The sequence below is a fragment of the Trichomycterus rosablanca genome, chromosome 10, assembly GCF_030014385.1.
Source record: "Trichomycterus rosablanca isolate fTriRos1 chromosome 10, fTriRos1.hap1, whole genome shotgun sequence".
NCBI lineage: Eukaryota > Metazoa > Chordata > Actinopteri > Siluriformes > Trichomycteridae > Trichomycterus > Trichomycterus rosablanca.
In genome coordinates, this window is record NC_085997.1 from 6,368,743 (window position 1) to 6,393,052 (window position 24,310).

General features: G+C 38.5%; 5 non-coding genes across 5 annotated transcripts; 2 read left to right on the top strand and 3 right to left on the bottom strand.

The window, feature by feature from the left end:
- Positions 1–17,483: 17,483 nt before the first annotated feature.
- trnah-gug (transfer RNA histidin (anticodon GUG)) lies at positions 17,484–17,555 on the bottom strand. The gene has a single exon. It is a non-coding gene; the product is annotated as a tRNA-His (tRNA).
- Positions 17,556–17,741: 186 nt separating this feature from the next.
- Positions 17,742–17,814, bottom strand: trnar-acg (transfer RNA arginine (anticodon ACG)). The gene has a single exon. It is a non-coding gene; the product is annotated as a tRNA-Arg (tRNA).
- A 646-nt stretch (positions 17,815–18,460) lies between these two features.
- trnal-uag (transfer RNA leucine (anticodon UAG)) lies at positions 18,461–18,543 on the top strand. Its single transcript has one exon. It is a non-coding gene; the product is annotated as a tRNA-Leu (tRNA).
- A 3,049-nt stretch (positions 18,544–21,592) lies between these two features.
- Positions 21,593–21,675, top strand: trnal-cag (transfer RNA leucine (anticodon CAG)). Its single transcript has one exon. It is a non-coding gene; the product is annotated as a tRNA-Leu (tRNA).
- Positions 21,676–23,807: 2,132 nt separating this feature from the next.
- trnaa-agc (transfer RNA alanine (anticodon AGC)) lies at positions 23,808–23,880 on the bottom strand. Its single transcript has one exon. It is a non-coding gene; the product is annotated as a tRNA-Ala (tRNA).
- Between the last annotated feature and the right edge of the window lie 430 nt (positions 23,881–24,310).

Here is a 24,310-nt window from a genome sequence, read left to right on the forward strand (position 1 = left end):
TCTCATGCTTTATGCAAGTTTACTTCTTTAGAGGACACAGCCATCAGGGAATACAGTTTGCATGAACTTGGTGTACATGGTCTATGACAATGCTGAGGTAGGTGGTACGTGTCAAAGTAACATCCACATGGATGCCAGGACCCTGGTTTCTGATTTCTAAAAATGTGAGAAATTTAAACATATTCATTCTGATCATAAAGTATGTTTATTCAGCGTCTATTTACATTGTTACAGCAGTATTTTACAATTGAAATGTTCACATTATTTAAATGTATGTAAAGTACATTGTATACTAGCTGTTTACTTTTTTCCTAAGTAAAAACTGTCATTACCTCAACATGTCATTACCAACACATATCTTCTTTTGAGGGTAAAGACACTTAGTGATGGTAATAACAGGTTTTTAGTTTCACCATCACTATTTTATTAACTCTTTAATAATTAAAGCTAATTAAAGCTAAATAAGCATAATGGTTTTATTATACAAGGAAACATTAATTTTCACTGATTAGTAAATATGGCCCACAAGATATCAGCAGAGATCCAGTAAAATATCAGTAATTACATGAAAAAGAAAAGTTAAGCTTAAAGTAATATCACAACCTTCAAAATGGGAACAAAGACACAAATGCACATGAGGTAGTAAAGTTACATATAATCACAACCCCCTTCCCCTAACCACCACCACCACAAGTCCAACAAAATCAAAGAGAAAATGCACTTCAAAAAAGACCTCACATTGTTCATCCTAAATGCTAAGATCAACATTTAAATAAAGTGAGTCTTAGATCGTTTAAAAGCAACGCATAATATAAACAAGAGTACGTGAGCTTAAACACGTTGCACCCTCACTTTATAATGCAGCATCAACGCTCTGTTAGTACATTATACAGTTTGGTGTGTTCTTTGAAAGGGGAATTAGCTCAAATGGTAGAATGCTTGCTTAGCACGTGAGAGGTAGCGGGATCGATGCCCACATTCTCCAGAAACGTTATGATTATTTAAGGGTAACATGTAATATGAAACTTGTTGCGGCATTGCTTAATGAAACACAGCATCAAAAATTTGGTCAGGATTTAAGTGAGTCTTTAAGGCAACATAAAATACGTGGGTATTAATATGTAAAACTCAGTGCATTATTAGGCTGCACATAAATATAGATTTAAACTGGGCGTAAGGCAAGGCAAGGCAAGTTTATTTGTATAGCACCTTTCATACACAGTGGCAATTCAAAGTTAAAAGCATTAAAAAATTAAAAACATTAAAACATTCCTGAGATCTAGAACCTCAGAAAGACTTCTTGCAAACATTTAGTTACAATTAAGACAACATGAAATTCAAACAAGAGAGATAAAAATTAAGAACATGAAAAATTAAAAGAAAATATTGTAAAATATACCCTACAATTTGGGAAATACGAAATTAAAACAAGAGAGATAAGCAATTAAAACATGAAAACTAAAAGAAAATATAGTAAAATATACACTACAATTTAGAATGTACACTACTCTATAAAAAGAATTATTAAGAGCATGAAAAACTAAAAGAAATAGGGTAATAGCAAAAATTTCGAGCTCAATCATAGGCACAAGAAAAAAGAAAAGTTTTTAACCTGGATTTAAACATTTCTACATTTGCGGAACATCTAATATCTCCTGGCAGTCTGTTCCAGTTATATGCAGCCCAACAGCTAAATGCTGCTTCACCATGTTTAGTTTGGACTCTGAGCTCAACTAGCTGACCTGAGTCCATGGATCTAAGAGATCTACTAGGTTTATATTCTCTAAACATATCTGAGATGTATTCTGGGCCGAACCCATTCAGTGATTTATAGACCAGTAGCAGCACTTTAAATTCTATTCTGTAACTAACCGGAAGCCAGTGTAGAGATTTTAGAACTGGAGTGATGTGCTCAGTTCTCTTCGTCTTAGTTAAAACTCTAGCAGCAGCGTTCTGAATGAGCTGTAACTGTTTAATTGTCTTTTTGGGAAGTCCAGTTAAGTGACTATTACAATAGTCCACCCTACTGGAGATAAAAGCATGGATCAGCTTCTCTAGGTCTTGTTGGCACACTAGACCCTTGATTTTGGCTATATTTCTAAGATGGTAGAAGGCTGTTTTGGTGATGGTTTTAATATGGCTGGTGAATGTAAGATCTGAGTCTATTAGCACGCCAAGATTTCGGACTTGGTCTTTGGTTTTTAGAGCCCGGGAACTGAGGTGCTCACTGACACTAGACCTCTTTTCTTTGCTGCCAAACACCACAATCTCTGTTTTGTCCTTATTTAACTGTAAAAAATTCTGGCTCATCCAGTTATTGATGTCCTCCAGACACTGACACAGTGAATCTATTGGGCTGTAATCATCTGGTGAGAGAGCCAGATATATCTGTGTGTCATCTGCATAACTATGGTAATCAATGTTGTTAGCCTGTAGCATTTGGCCTAATGGCAGCATATAAAGATTGAACAGAAGAGGTCCGAGAACCGATCCCTGGGGGATTCCACATGTCATAGCCACCCTGTCAGATTCACAGCTGCCAATAGTGACGAAGTAACTCCGGTCTTCTAAATAAGACTTGAACCAATTAAGGACTGTTCCGGAAAGTCCAACACAGTTTTCCAACCTATCCAGCAGTATTCTATGATCTACAGTGTCAAAGGCAGCACTAAGATCCAGTAAAACCAGAACTGATATTTTACCCGAGTCAGTATTCAGCCGTAGATCATTTAACACTTTTATGAGAGCCGTTTCAGTGCTGTGGTGAGCTCGAAAGCCTGACTGAAATTTGTCAAAATAACCACTGGAATTCAAAAAACTGCTGACTTGATTGTAAACAACTTTCTCAATGATCTTAGCTATGAAAGGAAGATTTGAGATCGGCCTGTAGTTGTTTAACACAGACGCATCCAGAGTTCTCTTTTTTAGGAGTGGCTTAATGGCAGCTGTTTTCAGTGACTTTGGAAAAACGCCTGATGCTAGTGAGCCATTAACTATTTGTTGCAAATCAGTTTTTACAGAGTTAAAAATAGTTTTAAAAAATTCAGATGGCAGCATGTCGATGATTTAAGATGCTGAACTGTTTTCTCCAGAGTTTTTTGGTCTATTGTATTAAATTGTGACATAATAGTCATGTTATTTTTAGGTGTCTGTAGGGGCGGCATGGTAAACGTATGCACGTATGCGTACAACTAGTTGGTGTGGAGAACATGTAACACATACAGTGTGCAATTATTTCAAGTTTATCAAGTACATGATATTTCACTCAATGATATCTCACAAAGTACAAATTCTTCAACTTTCTAATTAAACCACGTAGTACGGGACATTACCGCTTACCTAATGCGGAAACAACTCGCCCAAACAGGGACTTGAACCCTGGACCCTCAGATTAAAAGTCTGATGCTCTACCGACTGAGCTATCCAGACTCTGCAAGTGGTTGTAACTTTAACATACGTTGTCCTGTAGAACAGTTCCAGAAAGAACACCCAAAAAACCTTTAAGAAACACTTCTTAGTACTACATACATTAGTTGTATTCACATATATGTTCAGAGAACGAATGTGATAATTGTACAAAGAACACTCATTATTAAAAATATTTGTGTATTTTGTTTACATAAATAATTAATCCAAAACAGAAAACAGTAACATTCAACAGCCAGGTGTATGTTTACATTACATTTACAATGTTGTAGCATGTCAGACAAATGAAATAATAATAAAAAATGAATGTTACTGTTTTCTTCCATTTGTCTGACATGCTACAACATTGTAAATGTAATGTAAACATACACCTGGCTGTTGTACAGCTTATGCCAAGTTTACACTACACGACACTCTGATTAACACGTGGTCACTGTAATGTTCACACTACACGACTGATCGGCGATGGGGAGTTTTACACTACACCATCCATCACCAGGGGGAATCACAGGCGAGCTTCTCTGGTCTCCAAAACTACGTTTTGTCACGAAAACACACGTGAGAAGTGATGAAAGGTTTAATGATACCACGTCAGAGAAATGACTAGGTCCTGGGTTGGAGACTGTTCTCCAGGAATAAGCAACACCTCTGTCTTGCTGGGATTAAGTTTTAGATGATGAGCTGACATCCATTGTGAGATATCTCGCAGACATGCTGAGATGCAAGCTGAGACTTGTGTGTCTGAAGGAGGAAATGACAGAACGAGCTGAGTGTCATCTGCATAGGAGTGGTAGGAGAAGCCATGGGAGGCTATGACCTTACCCAGAGAGCGGGTGTAGATAGAGAAAAGAAGTGGGCCAAGTACAGAGCCCTGAGGAACACCGGTTGAGAGAATGCATGGGGGAGATATGGATCCCCTCCATGACACTTGGTAGGAGCGCCCTTCGAGGTAGAAGGCCATCCATTGCCATGCTGAACCTGTTACACCAAGGTTTGAGAGTGTGGACAAGAGAATGCTGTGATTCACGGTGTCGAAGGCTGCAGAGAGGTCAAGAAGAATAAGGACAGATGACAGTTTGGCTGCTTTGGCTGCATGAAGCTTCTCAGTAAAAGCTACAAGTGCTGTTTCCATAGAATGTGCTGCCTTGAAGCCAGACTGGTACGGATCGTGGAGGTCATTCTGAGTAAGAAAGGCAGATAGTTGGTTATAGACAGCACGTTCAAGAATCTTTGATAGAAAAGAGAGGAGTGAGACAGGTCTGTAGTTGTTAATGTCTGTAGTGTCTAGTGTAGGTTTCTTAAGAAGGGGAATGACCTGAGCTTTCTTAAAAGCAGTAGGGACAACACCTGATGTCAGGGAGTTGTTGATGATGGGTGTGATGAAGGGGATTAGGTCCTGTGAGATGTCTTTGAGGATGGTGGATGGTATAGGGTCGAGTGTGCATGTAGTAGGATTGCTGGATTAGAGGAGCTGTGTAACCTCATCCATGGTGAGTGGGGTGAAGCTGGTGAGTGTGTTGGTGGGTTGAGGGTCAGTTGAAAGTGGGTCAGTCGGAGAGAAGGATTGATTGATTTTGTCCTGAAAGAATGTTGAAAAGTCAGTAGCAGTGAGAGAGGCAGAAGGGGGAGGAGGAGGAGGGTTTAGAAGAGAGGAAAAGATAGCATGAAGCTTACGTGGGTCAGCAGAAGATTGTTCAAGCTTGGCTTTGTAAAAAGATGTTTTTGCAGCAGTCACGTCAGATGAGAACCTGGACAGCAGATCTTGGTAGGAGTGGAGATCAACACTGAGCTTAGATTTTCTCCACTTTCTCTCAGCTGCCCTTAATTCTCTTCTGTTGCTGCGCAATGCATCTGAAAGCCAAGGAGCAGGGTGAGAAGGTTTACCTCGTTTGAGGGTAGGAGGACAGAGCTGAACACCAAAAAAACCTTTAAGAAACACTTCTTAGCACTACATACATTAGTTGTATTCCACACAGGTCAGCATGCGACATCGTTTTAATTTATAACTGTATTCATATTATGCCATCTAGTGATCGATTGAATAGCCTACAACCAGCACAAACAGGGTTTGAGTTATTAACACATAATCCAGTCAGTTAAAAACCCAACATGAAGGCTGTACCTAATACATTCATACCAGAGAAAACACACCCTAACATGCTAGTGCCGTTACAGTGCTAGCAATGGTCCACCCAAAATCATTATTTGGTCAGTTGGAGTGCTCATATGGGGCTCCCTTTCTATTGATATATGATGTGGTGTCAACGGTATCCAAGTTAGTCAGAATGCGGTCTAAGGCGCTGTGTTCAGGTCACAATCTCTCATTGAGGCGTGGGTTTGAATCTCACTTCTGACAGCTCATGCTTTATACAAATTTACATCTTTAACCCTCTACCATACATAATAATGTGAAAAGATACAACAGTTCGTACAAAGCTTAGTCCACGTGGGGGTGTTGTGGGATTGGTTTTAGATCTTTGCAAGCAGTTTAATATGGCCGAAAGGTCTAAGGCGCTGTGTTCAGGTTGCAGTCTCCCCTGGAGTTGTGGGTTTGAATCCCACTTCTGACAGCTCATGCTTTACACAAATTTACATCTTTAACCCTCTACCATACATAATAATGTAAAAAGATTTGTTTCAAGATTGTTTCAAAGTTATTGCATGTTTGTCAATTAAAAAAATTAATAAAGGTCTTTAAACTAAACGATGAATGAAAATAGAGCATAAACTGACATTATTTTTGACGCAGCGTTTCAGTGAGCAATGACGTAGCAAGTCTCATATTACGTGTTGCCTTTAAATGATCATAACGTTCCTGCATTGGAGAACGCGGGCATCGATTCCACTACCTCTCGCATGCGAAGCGAGCGCTCTACCATTTGAGCTAATTTCCCTTACAAAGAACTCTCCTTTACCCTTTGTAAATTGTAATGTACTAACAGATCATTGATGTTGCATTATAAAGTGGGGGTTCAACGTGTTTAAGCTCACGTACTCACGTTTATCGCAGCCTTTAGGACGAACTGAACCAAATCGTAACTGTCTTTGTACCACTGACAGACTGAATTAAGGGTTGATGCTGCATTATGTAGGGGCCAAAATAGTGCAGGATATACCAACTGTTTAGTGCAGTGCAATAACAAAGCAGCTCTGTGAAGCAAGAACTGAAATTATGATGCATGTCATTCAACATAAAATATGTGGGTATTAATATCTAAAACTCAGTGCATTATTAGGCTGCACATAAATATAGATTTAAACTGTCCTATATTTACTACAGTCTGTTTAAAACAACTAGTCGGTGTGGAGAACATGTTACACATGCAGTGTGCTATTATTTCAAGCTTATCAAGTACATGCTATTTTACTTAGAAATATCTCACAAAGTACAAATTCTTCATCATTCTAAATAAACCATGTAGTACAGGACATTACCGCTCACCTAATGCAGTAAGAAACAATTTGCCCGAACAGGGACTTGAACCCTGGACCCTCAGATTAAAAGTCTGATGCTCTACCGACTGAGCTACCCAGGTTCTGCAACCTGCTTTAATCCTCACAAGCATGTGACTTCAATTACAAACTTTACAGTTTTTTTCAACTGCTTACACACTAAATATTTGCTTGTCACACAACTTTCTAAACATGTCCTTCAAACACCAGAACCCCACACCAAATCTGCAAAACCATACACTAATTCTCAGTGTCTGACTCAGTTTTCAATTTCCTAAAACACATTTTGCAAAACTCCACACACAATTTTCTACCTAATACACAAAAATCAAACAGGAAGTAACTTGATTTCCTTTTTCAAACACAACCTATCAAAATGCCACACTAAATCACCAGTGCTTCACTCTCACTCCTCACATGTGCAAACACTCATTACTTTATTGAACACCAAAGAATCATTAGCATAGGTCAAGATGTCTGTTTTGAACAATGAATGACAACGCAGAGAGAGCCAGGAGAGTTGGAGGTAGAGGCAGACCACAAGGAGCTCGGGTTTGAGGAGGAGGAGTTGGAAGGAGAGGAAGAGGAGGAAGAGGCCAGAGTGACAGGGAAGAGCACGAGGGCAAAGAAGGGAAGCAAAGAGAGCGATTGAGGAATTTTTCTCCACATGGCGCTGGCGATATGATCGTCGTCCCTGTGCCCGCATTCCACTTCTCCAGGCAATAGAGGAAGCATGTGGCGACATTGACGCTGCCTCTATTCAAGGATGGATGCGCCATGCAAGAAGGTTCTTTCCTCTGTGTTTAGCAAGAGAGGACATAGCATGCGACGTGGATGAAGTACTGTGGCCAGACCTAGCCCGGAGGAGAGATGAAGCCTAGACACAGACCCAACCCATACCCTCCCCCCAACCAACACACACACAATTAATTTTTTGGTAAAAAATAAAATTATTTGTTTGAAATTAGCTTTTTCATAGATGTGTTTGGTTTCTGTCCACCTACATGTGGTGGTTCGATTTTCTTCTTCTTATGTGCTGTACAAACATTGTATTTAGAGCAGCAAATGATTTGGAAAAAATAAATATTTTTGCTTTCAATACTGCTTCTGTGTGTTGTGAGTATATTCCACCTTCTCTCTGCACGTTTGTATGGAAATAAACGTAGAATCCCATGAAAAACAGAAGAGCTTTAGGTTTTAAACATCAGTGTGTACATGATGTATCCAAAATGTCATATTATGACAAAAGTGTTTGCAATGTGAGGTCAATGCTTGCTTTTGAGATGTGTTTATGTTTTTTATTATTTCAAATGCCATTCATAATTTATAATCACTGATTTGTGAGATATCAGCAGTAGTAGGTCATGTTTAACTGGTTTAATATTGTTTAAGCGCTGATTATCGGCTGTTTTTCGTGAGTATGTTTGGGCGGTTTTCCATGCATTATGGCGGACTTTTAAATGCGCAATCTGGCAACCCTGACTGAAGCGTTCATTCATATTTTGGAGCGATGTATGTTTGTATGCTAGAATATAAATAACATCTTTTACAAACTGCTGTCTATTTACATTGACATTTTCTCTTCTGTCTAAACCTTGAAACTGGGTTTGTAAAAGTAAGCGATATTGTGGATAATATATTTAATGAGCTGAACTAACTGAGAGAAGCGCTAACGGTGGTGGAAGAGTCTAAAAGAGTTTGGAACATAGTCGTATCATCATAGCAGTACAACACAGTTTCGTCCGTAGCATCCGAAAATATCCAGAAGCTAATATACAAAAAACGTTTATTTTAGTAAACTTACCTTGTTGAAAAAAGTATGACCACAATTTCTAAACAAACACAGTATCCGCTGCTGCAGTCTCTACACAAACTTTTCTGCACTGAAATCGCACCGCGGTCACGCCATCTGCACTTTAAAAAAGCTCGGTCACGCTATCTGCAGTTTTACTGCGCGTTTAAACCGTGTTATACGGTAATCAAAACGAACCTGCTGTTTACAGTTTAATAAACATATTGTACTGTATTATAATACACAAAATCCACTACATTAAACAAGAGCATTCAATCTGTTATTAATGGAATAAATTACAGATGTTTTTACTGTGAGTAAAGTGTCTATTTGGTTGAATACAGACCCCTATTTAAAGATTATTAAAATGAACAAATCAAATTTTTATCAGGTTCCACCCATACTGGGATTAATAACACTTACTCTAGTACTCATGGTGTGATTTTGGCACATTTTTACTGTAGGAATTTGAAATAATGGGCTTACAAACTTATGTACAATGTCCATTCGGTTTTGTTTAGACCATCGTTTGAGGATCAATAAAATCAACAAATCAAATTGTTATCAAGTTCCACCCATACTGTCATGAAGAACACTTACTGTAGTACCCATGGTGTGATTTTGGGACAATTTTACTGTAGGAATTTGCAGTAATATGATAACAAACTTGAGTAAAGTGTCTATTTGGTTGAATACAGACCCATATTTAAAGATCAATAAAATTAACAAATCAAATTGTTATCAGCTTCCACCCATACTGTCATAAAGAACACTTACTGTAGTACCCATGGTGTGATTTTGGTACAATTTTACTTAAGGAATTTGAAATAATGGGCTTACAAACTTATGTACAATGTCCATTCGGTTTTGTTTAGACCATTATTTGAGGATCAATAAAATCAACAAATCAAATTGTTATCAGGTTCCACCCATACTGGCATTAAGAACACTTACTCTAGTACCCATGGTGTGATTTTGGAAAAATGTTACTGTAGGAATTTGAAATAATGGGATGTCAAACTTAAGAAAAATGTCAATTTGGTTGTGTTAAAACCACATTTTTAAATCCAATCAAAAACCAAATCAGTTCATCAAATGTGACCACTAGGATCATAAAGAGCACTTACTCTAGTAAGATCAATAAAATAAGCAAATGAAATTGTTATTAAATACCACCCTTACATTCATGAAGAACAATTAATCAAGTACTCGTTTTGTGATTTTTAAGACAACTTAACTGCTGAAATTTGGAGTAATGGCATCACAAAATTGCATAATTGGTTTTGTATAGACCTTGGGGGTCCAAAGTTTTAATAATCTGAAAATTGTGATAAACCATTAACAAATGATGAAATGAATGTAATACTACATGCTTTTAATAATGTAATATTTAATTAGTACGTGTGTAATTAATAAATAAAATATTTATTCTTGTAACAAAAAAAGCATTTGATATTTAAGTATTAATGTAATATTGTCATTTACTAATCAGTAAGTGACTGGTGCTTATAATGATATTTAATAACTTAAATCAGTAAGTAAAAAATATTTAGATATTATACTATATATATATAGGCAAATAAACCCATTAAAAAAATCAAAGCAAAATAAAGAGCATCAATGGAATTTGTCTGTCTTTTGTATTTTTATGATTATTTATGTACGAATATATCTAAGTAGATATATATATATATATATATATATATATATATATATATATATATATATATATATATATACAGTATATAGTATATGTATAATATCTATAGAATAAAATTATATAGATATAATAAAATCTAAAAAAAGAATAAAAGTCCAGTCGACAGTTTAAAGTTTACTAAAATAAACAAATCAAATTATTAAATGACATAACTACATTTTAAAAAAATTACTTTTGTACTGAATAATTAAGACTTGAATAATCAAGTCATAAATCTTTACAAATATAGTTTAATTAAATGTAAGGGAATTCAAAAAGTAGTTCTAAAACAACCAAATATACCAAAGATACTTTACAAAGGTTTGCCAACACATTAATATAATTTCCTACAGTAAAATGAAACTAATATTTCTAGTACAAGAATACATCTTCTACAGAATATAGTGGTTTGACTTGATAGCAATTTAATTTGAGTATTTTATTGGACTTCAAAAATTAGTCAAAACAAAACTGAATACAAACTTTACATAAGTTTGGCAAGTCATTACATTATCAAATTCCTAGACTAAAATTGTCTGAAAATCATAAGATGAGTACTAGCAAACGGGTTCTTCATGAAGCTGGGTGGTGGGGGGCTCTTGATGACAATTTGATTTGCTAATTTTATTGGACTTTAAACACAATCAAATAGAGACTTTAAGTACAATTCCATTGTTTTAAATTTCTGTTTTAAATTCCTACAGTAAAAGTTTCCCAAAATCACAAGATACAGTGGGGCCAAAAAGTATTTAGTCAGCCACTGATTGTGCAAGTTCTCCTACTTAGAAAGATGATAAAGGTCTGTAATTTTCATCATAGGTACACTTCAACTATGAGAGACAAAATGAGAAAAAAAATCCAGGAAATCACATTGTAGGATTTTTAAAGAATTTATTCGTAAATTATGGTGGAAAATAAGTATTTGGTCACCCACAAACAAGCAAGATTTCTGGCTCTCACAGACCTGTAACTTCTTCTTTAAGAAGCTCTTCTGTCCTCCACTCGTTACCTGTATTAATGGCACCTGTTTGACCTCGTTATCTGTATAAAAGACACCTGTCCACAGCCTCAAACAGTCAGACTCCAAACTCAACCATGGCCAAGACCAAAGAGCTGTCGAAAGACACCAGGAAGAAAATTGTAGACCTGCACCAGGCTGGGAAGAGTAAATCTACAATAGGCAAGCAGGTTGGTGTAAATAAATCAACTGTGGGAGCAATTGTAAGAAAATGGAAGACAGTTTGCCAGAGAGCATATGGATGATCCAGAAGAGGATTGGGAGAATATCATGTGGTCAGATAAAACCAAAATGGAACTTTTTGGTAAAAACTCAACTCGTCGTGTTTGGAGGAAGAAGAATGCTGAGTTGCATCCCAAGAACACCATACCTACTGTGAAGCATGGGGGTGGAAACATCATGCTTTGGGGCTGTTTTTCTGCAAAGGGGACAGGACGACTGATCCGTGTTAAGGGAAGAATGAACGGGGCCATGTATCGTGAGATTTTAAGCCAAAACCTCCTTCCATCAGTGAGAGCATTGAAGATGGAACGTGGCTGGGTCTTCCAGCATGACAATGATCCCAAACACACCGCTCGGGCAACGAAGGAGTGGCTCCGTAAAAAGCATTTCAAGGTCCTGGAGTGGCCTAGCCAGTCTCCAGACCTCAACCCCATAGAAAATTTGTGGAGGGAGTTGAAAGTCCATGTTGCCCAGCGACAGCCCCAAAACATCACTGCTCTAGAGGAGATCTGCATGGAGGAATGGGCCAAAATACCAGCTACAGTGTGTGCAAACCTGGTGAAGACTTACAGGAAACGTTTGACCTCTGTCATTGCCAACAAAGGTTACGTTACAAAGTATTGAGTTGAACTTTTGTTATTGACCAAATACTTATTTTCCACCATAATTTACAAATAAATTCTTTAAAAATCCTACAATGTGATTTCCTGGATTTTTTTTTTCTCATTTTGTCTCTCATAGTTGAAGTGTACCTATGATGAAAATTACAGACCTCTCTCATCTTTCTAAGTAGGAGAACTTGCACAATCAGTGGCTGACTAAATACTTTTTGGCCCCACTGTACATTCTAGAGTAAGTGTAGTTTATGAATCTAGGGGTGGCATTTGATAACAATTAGATTACATTTACTTGTTAATAATTAATTAGATTACATGAACACAACCGAATAGACATTTTACAAAAGTTTGTTATCACATTACTCCAAAATTCTACAGTAAATGTGTCCCAAAATCACACCATGGGTACTAGACTAAGTGTTCTTTATGACTGTATGGGTGGAATTTGATAACAAGTTGATTTGTTTTGTTAATTTCATTGATCTTTAAATAGTGGTGTGTAAACAACCAAATAGACACTTTCCTCAAGCTTGTTATCCATTACTCCAAATTTGTACAGTAAAATTGTCCCAAAATAACAACATGTGTACTAGAGTAAGTGTACTTAATGCCAGTATGGGTGGAACTTGATAACAATTTGATTTGTTTATTTTATTGATTTTTAAAAAGTGGTCTAAACACAACAGAATTGACACTATACATAAGTTTGCCATGCCATTATTTCAAATTCCTACAGTAAAATTGTCCCAAAATCACACCATGAGTACAAGAGTAAGTGCTCTTTATGACTGTATGGGTGGAACTTGATAACTATTTGATTTATTTATGTTATTGATTTTTAAAAAGTGGTCTAAACACAACAGAATTGACACTATACATAAGTTTGCCATCCCATTATTTCAAATTCCTACAGTAAAATTGGCCCAAAATCACACCATGAGTACTAGAGTAAGTGTTCTTCATGACTTAATGGGTGGAACTTAATAACAATTTGATTTGTTTATTTTATTGGACTTTAAATATAGTGTAAACACAACCGAATTGACACTATACATAAGTTTGCCATGCCATTATTTCAAATTCCTACAGTAAAATTGTCCCAAAATCACACCATGGGTACTACAGTAAGTGTTCTTTATGACTGTATGGGTGGAACTTGATAACAATTTGATTTATTTATTTTATTGTACTTTAAATATAGATTAAACTTAACTGAATTGACATTTTACATAAGTTTACCACGCCATTATTTCAAATTCCTACAGTAAAAATGTCCCCAAATCACACCATGAGTACTACAGTAAGTGTTCTTCATGACTGTATGGGTGGAACTTGATAACAATTTGATTGGTTTTTTTTTATTGATTTTTAAAAAGTGGTCTAAACACAACAGAATTGACACTATACATAAGTTTGCCATGCCATTATTTCAAATTCCTGCAGTAAAATTGTCCCAAAATCACACCATGAGTACTAGAGTAAGTGTTCTTCATGACAGTATGGGTGGAACTTGATAACAATTTGATTTGTTTATTTTATTGTACTTTAAATATAGTGTAAACACAACCGAATTGACACTATACATAAGTTTGCCATGCCATTATTTCAAATTCCTACAGTAAAATTGTCCCAAAGTGGGTGGAACTTGATAACAATTTGATTTGTTAATTTCATTGTATTGATCTTAAAATAGCGGTCTGTACACAAAGAAATACACACTTTTTTCATAAAAGAAGTCTGATTTTCTAACTTTTTAGATTGCTCTATACATAGATTGTAACACACTTTTGTTTCTGCTACACTTTATGTGCATCAGAACTCGGTAGTCATGTATATTAAGCTGTAAAGAGATTATTTCATCTTCGCAGCTGTATTACCGTATATTACGGTTTAGACGCGCAGTAAAAAATAAAGTGCAGATAGCGTGACCGAGCTTTTTTAAAGTGCAGATGGCGTGACCGCGGTGAAATCGCAAGGACACATTTTATGGATATTACGGTAATGAACTGAGAACTCGTCCTACAGTCATGCAAGCACATACAACAGTGTGTGAGTTTACACTAATCAGCCATAACATTAAAACCACCTCCTTGTTTCTACACTCACTGTCTATTTTATCAGCTCCACTTACCATATAGAAGCACATTGTAGTTCTACAATTACTGACTCTAGACTGCTCACTCTATTCTTCAATGGTCAGGACCCCCACAGGACCACCACAGAGCAGGTATTATTTAGATAGTGGAAGATTCTCAGCACTGAGAATCAAGGCAGTGGTTCATTATTCCTGGTTCAATCGATTAAGACTCCCATGAAGTCACCCAAATGTCAAAGCATCCCCACACAATCACACTTCCACCACCTGGTGGTATGATGGATGTTCTTATTGTTTCTTATTATGAAATACATTCATTCATTCACTGCCTGTTTTATCCTGGTAATGATCACTGTGAGTCTTTTTTTCAAAAAAACTTCAAAAAGTAAATAAAAAATATAACAATAATATAATTTCAGTGATATCAATAGCAGCGATCAAACTAAGAAATAAAACTCTGGTGCATTTTAATATTGTAGCATTATAAGTTCATGCGTTTCTGTCAAAACAAAACAAAAAAGGTATGTAAATAAAACTGTTTAAGAGTAAATAGGGCGTTAATGACATGGTAACACTTACAGACTGGCCTAAAGATTAATGCTGCAACGAATTTCGCCATAAATTTATCATTTCAGATTCCGAGTTGCTGCCAAATGATCATAATGTTTCTGCACTGGAGAATGCAGGCATCGATCCCACTACCTCTCGCATGCTAAGCGAGCGCGCTACCATTTGAGTTAATTCCCCTTACGAAGACCCCACCTTTACTAATGTACTAACAGAGCGTTTATGCTGCATTATAAAGTCAGGGTGCAAGTGTTTAAGCTCAGACTCAGCTTTATAGTCATTCTATTATATAATACAATATTAACTGTATTCATATTATTCAATCTTGTGGACGATTGAATAGCCTACAACAAGCACAAACCGGGTTTGAGTTCGTAACAAACAATCCAGTCAGTTAAAAAGCCAACAAGAAGGCTGTACCTAATACACTCATACCAGAGAAAACACACCCTAACATGCTAGTGCCGTTACAGTGCTAAGAATGGTCCACCCAAAAAACATTATTTGGTCAGTTGGAGTGCTCATATGGGGCTCCCTTTCTATTGATATATGGTTTACAGCCTAGTGACGAAGTGTACAGTGCAGCAAATGGGTTACAGATTAAGGAGTTAGTACAAATCTTAGTCCGTGTGGGGTGAGAGTGGAATTAATCATTTCCTGGCTAGTCAGGATGGCCGAGCGGTCTAAGGCGCTCTGTTTAGGTCGCAGCCTCCTCTGGAGGCAGGGGTTGAAACCCCACTTCTGACAGCACATACTTGATATAAATTTATGTCATTAACCCACTACCATACATAATAATATGAAAAGATATAACAGTTTGTACAAATCTTAGTCCTAGTTAGTCTTAGTTTTCTATTACAAAAACTATCCTTTACCCTTTGTAAATTTTAATGGATTAACAGAGCATTGATGCTGCATTAAGTAGGAGTGCAACGTGTTTAATCTTACGTACTCTTTTCTATATTATGTGGTGCTTTTATATCATCACAGACTCAGTTTATTTAAAACGTTCATCCCAGCTTTTAGGACGAACTGAAAAAAATAATAACTGTCTTTGTACCACTGACAGACTGACTTAAGGGTTGATGCTGCATTTAAAGGTGCTGTTGTGAGTTTCAGCTGTTCATCTTTTACAAAGCAGTTCACCAGATGAAAAACCAACAAAATGTCACGTACCGCTGCTTTAACCAAAAACATTTCAAAATTGAAAAATTACAAGTTATTGCGTTTGTCAATTTTAAAAAATCTTTAAAAAAATAAAAAAATGATTTGAGTGAAAATAGAGCATCATTGTAAGATTGTAAATTTTGATGCTGCGTTTCAGTGAGCATTGACGCAACAAGTTTCATATTACGTGATGCCTTAAATGATCATAATGTTTCTGCACTGGAGAATGCGGGCATCGATACCGCTACCTCTCACATGCTAAGCGAGCGCTCTGCCATTTGAGCTAATTCCCCCTACTCTGAACCTCCTTTACCCTTTGCAAATTGTAATGTACTGACAGAGCGGAGTGTTAATGCTGCATAACTGTCTTTGTACCACTGACAGACGGACTTAAGGGTTGATGCTGCTTTATGTAAGGGCCAAAATAGTGCAGTTCAAAAAGTCTCAGTCAGCCGACAGTGCCAACATGCAGCCATATTCGGAGATGAGGTCTTTTATGAAGTGCATTCTCTTTGATTTGGTGGGACTTGTAGGAGATTATTCTGTTCTTGTTGCAGTGCTGCTGGAGGGTTTTCTTTTTAATGGTGGTGGTGGGGTGTTTGTGATTATATGTAACTGTAATACCTCATGTGCATTTGCATCTTTGTTCCCATTTTGAAGGTATAAAGCATGAGCTGTCAGAAGGGGAATTCGAACCCACGGCTCCAGGGGAGACTGCGAGCTGAACGACTGCTTGGCCATCCTGACTTGCTTGCACGTTACCAATGCCAATTTTCCTCAACACCCCCACATGGCCTAAGATTTGAACTGCAAGCTGCTTGAGCTACAGCAACAAGGCGCCGAGGAACTAATACACAGAGTTTTGCTCGAGTCCAATCATAAAGGCCAATTCCCATACCGGAAGTCAAAAACCTGGGTAAAAATCAGGAATCCTGACCGCTAGACCATATGGGAAACTGCAAGGCTCAGCACCGGCTGACGCCAGAATCAGCCACTTCATTCTGCGGCCACAACACAGAGTACTAACCACTATACGATCATGGCTTCCCAGCAGTCTGCCACTGGTGGCTCATGTCGGCTGCCCCCTGATAGACTGCAGTCATAGTTCCAACAGAAAAAGCTGCTTGAGCTACAGCAGCAAGGCGCAGAGGAAGTAATGGGCAAAGTTTTGCTCAAGTCCAATCATAGAAGGCAATTCCCATACTGGGAGTCAAACCCGGGCCACCTGGGTGAAAACCAGGAAACCTGACCACTAGACCATATGGGAATCGGCTGGTGCCAGCATCAGCCATTTCTTTCCGCTCTACCAAGTCTTTGTCACCTTGACAAGACCTGCATTGTTGGATCTGGGGTACAGAGAACCATACACAAGGAGTTAGAACAAGGTGAGAATAGAAACCTTCGAAGCACGGCATATGACAAGACAGTGCCGTGACCCGGATTCGAACCGGGATTGCTGCGGCCACAACGCAGAGTACTAACCACTATACGATCACGGCTTCCCAGCAGTCTGCCACTGGTGGCTCGTGTCGGCTGATAGACTGCAGTCATAGTTCCAACAGCATCAGCCACTTCTTTCCGCTCTGACAAGTCTTTTTCACTTTGACAAGACCTCCATTGTTGGATGCATTGTTGGTGCTCCATACACAAGGAGTTAGAGAGACAAAAAAAAGGCATAAGGAAACCGAGCCAGCCAGGAGTCGAACCTAGAATCTTCTGATCCGTAGTCAGACGCGTTATCCATTGCGCCACTGGCCCCTGTTTGACTATGGTTCTTTCCTGAAGCTCCAGCCTCATTTCGGTCTCTTGCCCGAGGAGAGAATAGAAACCTTTGAAGCACGGCATACAAAAAGACAGTGCCGTGACTTGGATTCGAACCGGGGTTGCTACGGCCACAACGCAGAGTACTAACCACTATATGAGCATGGCTTCCCAATGCTCAGCCACTGCTCCCTGATAGACTATAGTCTATAGTTTCAACAGAACAAGCTGCTTGAGCTACAGCAACAAGGCAGCGAGGAACTAATAGGCAAACAACGAGCACAACAGGGTTTGAGTTCTTAAAAAATAATAAATAATCTTAATAAATAATCCAGTCAGTTAAAAACCCAACAAGTAGGCTGTACCTAATACACTCATACCAGAGAAAACACACCCTAACATGCAAGTGCCGTTACAGTGCTAACAATGGTCCATCCAAAAAACATTATTTGGTCAGTTGGAGTGCTCATATGGGGCTCCCTTTCTATTGATATATGGTTTACAGCCTAGTGACAAAGTGTACAGTGCAGCAAATGGGTTACAGTCAGTAAATTTACCATACATAATAATGTGAAAAGATTCAGGAATTTGTACAAATATTATTCCTTGTGAGGCGAGGATGGTATCTGTGGTACTCTAGCTAGTCAGGATGGCCGAGCGGTCTAAGGCGCTGCGTTTAGGTTGCAGTCTCCCTTGGAGGCGTGGGTTCGAATCCCACTTCTGACATCTCATGCTTTGTACAAATTTACATCTTTAATCCTCTACCATACATAATAATGTGAAAAGATACAAAAGTTAGTACAAATCTTAGTCTTAGTTTTTTATTATTTCAAATGCCATTAATAATTTATAATCACTGATTTGTGAGATATCAGCAGTAGTAGGCCATGTTTAACTGGTTTAATATTGTCCTCGATCAGCTCTGTCCTCTTACCCTTAAACGAGGTAAACCTTCTCACCCTGCTCCTTGGCTTTCAGATGCATTGCGCAGCAACAGAAGAGAATTAAGGGCAGCTGAGAGAAAGTGGAGAAAATCTAAGCTTGGTGTTGATCTCCACTCCTACCACGATCTGCTGTCCAGGTTCTCATCCAATGTGACTGCATCAAAAACATCTTTTTACAAAGCCAAGCTTGAACAATCTGCTGCTGACCCACGTAAGCTTCATGCTATCTTTTCCTCTCTTCTGAACCCTCTTCCTCCTCCCCCATCTGCCTCTCTTACTGCTACTGACTTTGCAACATTCTTTCAGGACAAGATTGACAAAATCAATCAATCCTTCTCTCCGACTGACCCACTTTCAACTGACCCTCAACCCACCAACACACTCACCAGCTTCACCCCACTCACCATGGATGAGGTTGCACAGCTCCTCTCATCCAGCAATCCCACTACATGCACACTCGACCCTATACCATCCACCATCCTTAAAGACATCTCACAGGACCTAATCCCCTTCATCACACCCATCATCAACAACTCCCTGACATCAGGTGTTGTCCCTACTGCGTTTAAGAAGGCTCAGGTTATTCCCCTTCTTAAGAAACCTACACTAGACACTACAGACATTAACAACTACAGACCTGTCTCACTCCTCTCTTTTCTATCCAAAATTCTTGAACGTGCTGTCTATAACCAACTATCTTCCTTTCTTACTTAGAATGACCTCCACGATCCGTACCAGTCTGGCTTCAAGGCAGCGCATTCTACGGAAACAGCACTTGTAGCTGTTACTGAGAAGCTTCATGCAGCCAAAGCAGCCAAACTGTCATCGGTCCTCATTCTTCTTGACCTCTCTGCAGCCTTCGACACAGTGAATCACAGCATTCTCCTGTGCACTCTCTCCAACCTTGGAGTAACAGGTTCAGCATGGCAATGGATGGCCTCCTACCTCGAAGGGCACTCCTACCAAGTGTCATGGAGGGGATCCATATCTCCCCCATGCACTCTCTCAACCGGTTTTCCTCAGGGCTCTGTACTTGGCCCACTTCTTTTCTCTATCTACACCCGCTCTCTGGGTAAGGTCATAGCCTCCCATGGCTTCTCCTACCACTCCTATGCAGCTCATTCAAAATGCAGCTGCCCGTCTGGTTTTTAACCAGCCCAAACACTGCCACATCACCCCACTGCTGCGTTCTCTTCACTGGCTTCCTGTAGCTGAACGCATTCAGCTTAAAACACTGATGCTCGCCTACAAAGCCAAAAATGGACCAGCCCCAAGCTACCTTCACGGTCTAATCAAACCCCCGCTCTGTACCACGCAACCTCCGAATCACTAGTCTTGCCCGACTTGATCCTCCACCCAGGACTAAAGGAAGACAAGCATCAAGGCTCTTCTCTGTTCTAGCACCCAAGTGGTGGAATGAACTTCCTCTGTCCGTCCGAACATCTGAGTCTCTTGCTGTCTTTAAAAAAACGATTAAAAACCCACCTTTTTACTAAGCACTTAAGCTGACTTGTACTTATTTACTAACATTTTTTTTCCATTTCCAAAAAAAAAAAAAAAAAAACACTGGTTCTAACAGGTTTCAGCAGATTTGTGTTCTTCGACTGTTGTTTACTAAAACTTGAGAAATGAAATGTTTACTATGGAAGCACTTCTGTAAGTCGCTCTGGATGAAAATGCAGAAAATGTAAAATGTAAATGTAATTAGAGATTTAAACGGTCCTCTATTTACTACAGTCTGTTTGAAACAGCTGGGCGTACAACTAGTTGGTGTGGAGAACATGTTAACACATACAGTGTGCTATTATTTCAAGCTTATCAAGTACATGCTAGTTCACTTACAAAAAACTCACAAAGTACAAATTCTTCATCATTCTAAACAAACCATGTAGTACAGGACATTATCGCTTACCTAATGCAGTAAGAACCAACTCTCCCGAACAGGGACTTGAACACTGGACCCTCAGATTAAAAGTCTGATGCACTACCGACTGAGCTATCCAGGCTCTGCAAGACATGTCAATCCTCACAAGGATGTGTCCACAAGGATGTGACTTGAATTACAAACTTTAACATACACTGCCTGGCCAAAAATAAAAGTCACCAAAAAACCCTAAAGAAACACTTCTTAGCACTACATACATCAGTTGTATACCACAGAGGTCAGCATGCGATGAAACTTTGATAGTAGATTCAAGATTCAAAGTAGCTTTATTAATAACAGACATTTATTTATTTATTAGTAATGGACATCGTTTTACTTTCTAACTGTGTTCATATTATGCTATCTAGTGAACGATTTAATAGCCTACAATGAGCACAAACAGGGTTTGAGTTCTTAATGAATAATAAATAATCTTAATAAATAATCCAGTCAGTTAAAAACCCAACAAGAAGGCTGTACCTAATACACTCATACCAGAGAAAACACACCCTAACATGCTAGTGCCGTTACAGTGCCAAAAACATTATTTGGTCAGTTGGAGTGCTCATATGGGGCTCCCTTTCTATTGATACATGGTTTACAGCCTATAGTGACAAAGTGTACAGTGCAGCAAATGGGTTACAGTCAGTACATTTACCAAACATAATAATTTGTGAAAAGATTAAGCAGTTTGTACAAATATTAGTCTGTGTGGGGTGGGAGTGGCGTCAACAGTGTCCAAGCTAGACAGAATGGTTTTAGCAGTCTAAGGCACTGTGACAGCTCATGCTTTACACAAATTTACGTCTTTAACCCTCTACCATACATAATAATGTGAAAAGATTAAGCAGTTTGTGCAAATCTTAGACCATGTGGGGCGAGGGTGGTATCAGGGGTACCCCAGCTAGTCAGGATGGCCGAGCGGTCTAAGGCGCTGCGTTCAGGTCGCAGTCTTCCCTGAAGGCGTGGGTTCGAATCCCACTTCTGACAGCTCATGCTTTAAACAAATTTACATATTTAACCCTCTACCATACATAATAATGTGAAAGGATATGCCATTAATAATTTAAAATCACTGATTTGTGAGATATCAGCAGTAGTAGGTCATGTTTAACTGGTTTAATATTGTTTAAGCGCTGATTATCGGCTGTTTTTCGTGAGTATGTTTGGGCGGTTTTCCATGCATTTTGGCGGGCTTTTAAATGCGCAATCTGGCAACCCTGGCTGAAGCGTTCATTCATATTTTGGAGCGATGTATGTTTGTATGCTAGAATATAAATAACATCTTTTACAAACTGCTGTATATTTACATTGACATTTTCTCTTCTGTCTAAACACTTTTGGAATTGGGTTTGTAAAGATAAGGGATACAGTAGATAATATATGTAAAGAGCTAAACTAACTGAGAGAAGCGCTAACGGTGGTGGAAGAGTCTAAAAGGGTTTGGAACATAGTCGTATCATCATAGCAGTACAACACAGTTTTGTCCGTAGCATCCGAAAATATCCAGAAGCTAATATACACAAAGTTTTCTTTAAAAAATAAACTTACCTTGTTAATAAAGTATGACCTCAAAATCTAAACAAACACAGTATCCGCTGCTGCAGTCTCTACACAAACTTTTCTGCACTGAAATCTCAAGGACACATTTTACGGATATTACGGTAATGCACTGAAAACGCGTCCTACAGTCATGCAAGCACATACAGCAGTGTGTGAGTTTACACTAATCAACCATAACATTAAAACCACCTCCTTGTTTCTACACTCACTGTCTATTTTATCAGCTCCACTCACCATATAGAAGCACTTTGTAGTTCTACAATTATTGACATGACCACTACAGAGCAGGTATTATCTAGGTGGTGGATCATTCTCAGCACTGCAGTGACACTGACATGGTGTTGGTGTGTTAGTGTGTGTTGTGCTGGTATGAGTGGATCAGACACAGCAGCGCTGCTGGAGTTTTTAAATACCGTGTCCACTCACTGTCCACTCTATTAGACACTCTTACCTAGTTGGTCCACCTTGTAGAGACAGTCAGAAACGATCGCTCATCTATTGCTGCTGTTTGAGTTGGTCATCTTTTAGACCTTCATCAGTGGTCATAGGACACTTCCCACAGGGCGCTGTTGGCTGGATGTTTTTGGTTGGTGGACTATTCTCAGTCCAGCAGTGACAGTGAGGTGTTTAAAAACCTGCAGCGCTGCTATGTCTTATCCACTCATACCAGCACAAAACAGGAGAGTCCTGACCATTGAAGAACAGCATAAAAGGGGGATAAAAAAAGCATGTTGAGAAACAGATGGATTTCAGTCAGTAATTGTAGAACTACAAAGTGCTTCTATATGGTGGAGCTGATAAAATGGACAGTGAGTGTAGAAACAAGGAAGTGGTTTTAATGTTATGGCTGATTGGTGTATACTCACCATGTATGCGTGGCTTTCCTCCGGGTATGAAAATGTGCCAGTAGGTGTAATTGCTGCTCTAAATTGCACCTGTATGTGTGAGTGAGTGGATAAATTAGTGTGTGATGCTTTGCGATGGTTTGATGCGCCCTGTCCAGGGTGTATTTTTGTCTTGAGCCCCGTGTTCGTGACACTGGACCCACGCTTGCCCTGTAATGCTGAATATCAATACAGGCAAATGAAGCGCATTTAAAAAAGCTTTAAAGCATTCTTGAAAAATGATCAGGCCAACCTTTTTAAAAAGTAGATCCCGATGACCTGTTGACTGAAATAGTAGATCCCAAGCCACAGAAGTGTGGGCACCAGTTTTACATTGGCTACGTTTTAACAAGACGTACCAAGAATGGCCTGTAGATGGCGCACTGTAGTCGTTTTTAAAAGCAAGCCAATTATGCCACCGAACTTAAATATGTACAATACTTTATAATGTATCAATTGTAACAGTATCAAATAATAAAACATTATAAAAAATTATAAGTTTATGCGTTTCTGTCAAAACAAAACAAAAAAGGTATGTAAACAAAACTGTTTGAGCGTAAATAGGGCGTTACTGACATTGTAACACGGACAGACTAGCCTTATGGTTGATGCTGCAACGAATTTTACCGTAATTTCATCTTTTCAGATTGCAAAATGATCATAATGTTTGTGAACTGGAGAATGTGGGCATCGATCCCACTACCGCTCGCATGCTAAGCGAGCGCTCTACCATTTGAGCTAATTCCCCTTACACAAAACTTTCCTTTACCCTTTGTAAATTCTAATGTACTAACAGAGTGTTAATGCTGCATTATAAAGTGAGAGTGCAACATGTTTAAGCTCACGTACTCTTTTCTATATTATGCGTTGCTTTTCATTAAAATGTTATGTGCATTTATATGTGGCAAAATAAAAAAATCCATAAAAATCAAATTGAGTTAGCAGAGAACCTTAAATTATACTAAATGGTTCTTCAAGTAGAAACAGTTCTACCAAGAACACCTAAAAGAACCCTTAAGAAACACTTCTTAGTGCTACATACATCAGTTGTATTCCACACAGGTCAGCATGCGATGAAACTTTGCTCGAAACAGACATCGTTTTACTTTGTAACTGTATTCATATTATGTCATCTAGTGGACAATTGAATAGCCTACTGTTGAGGTGACTATCTTACT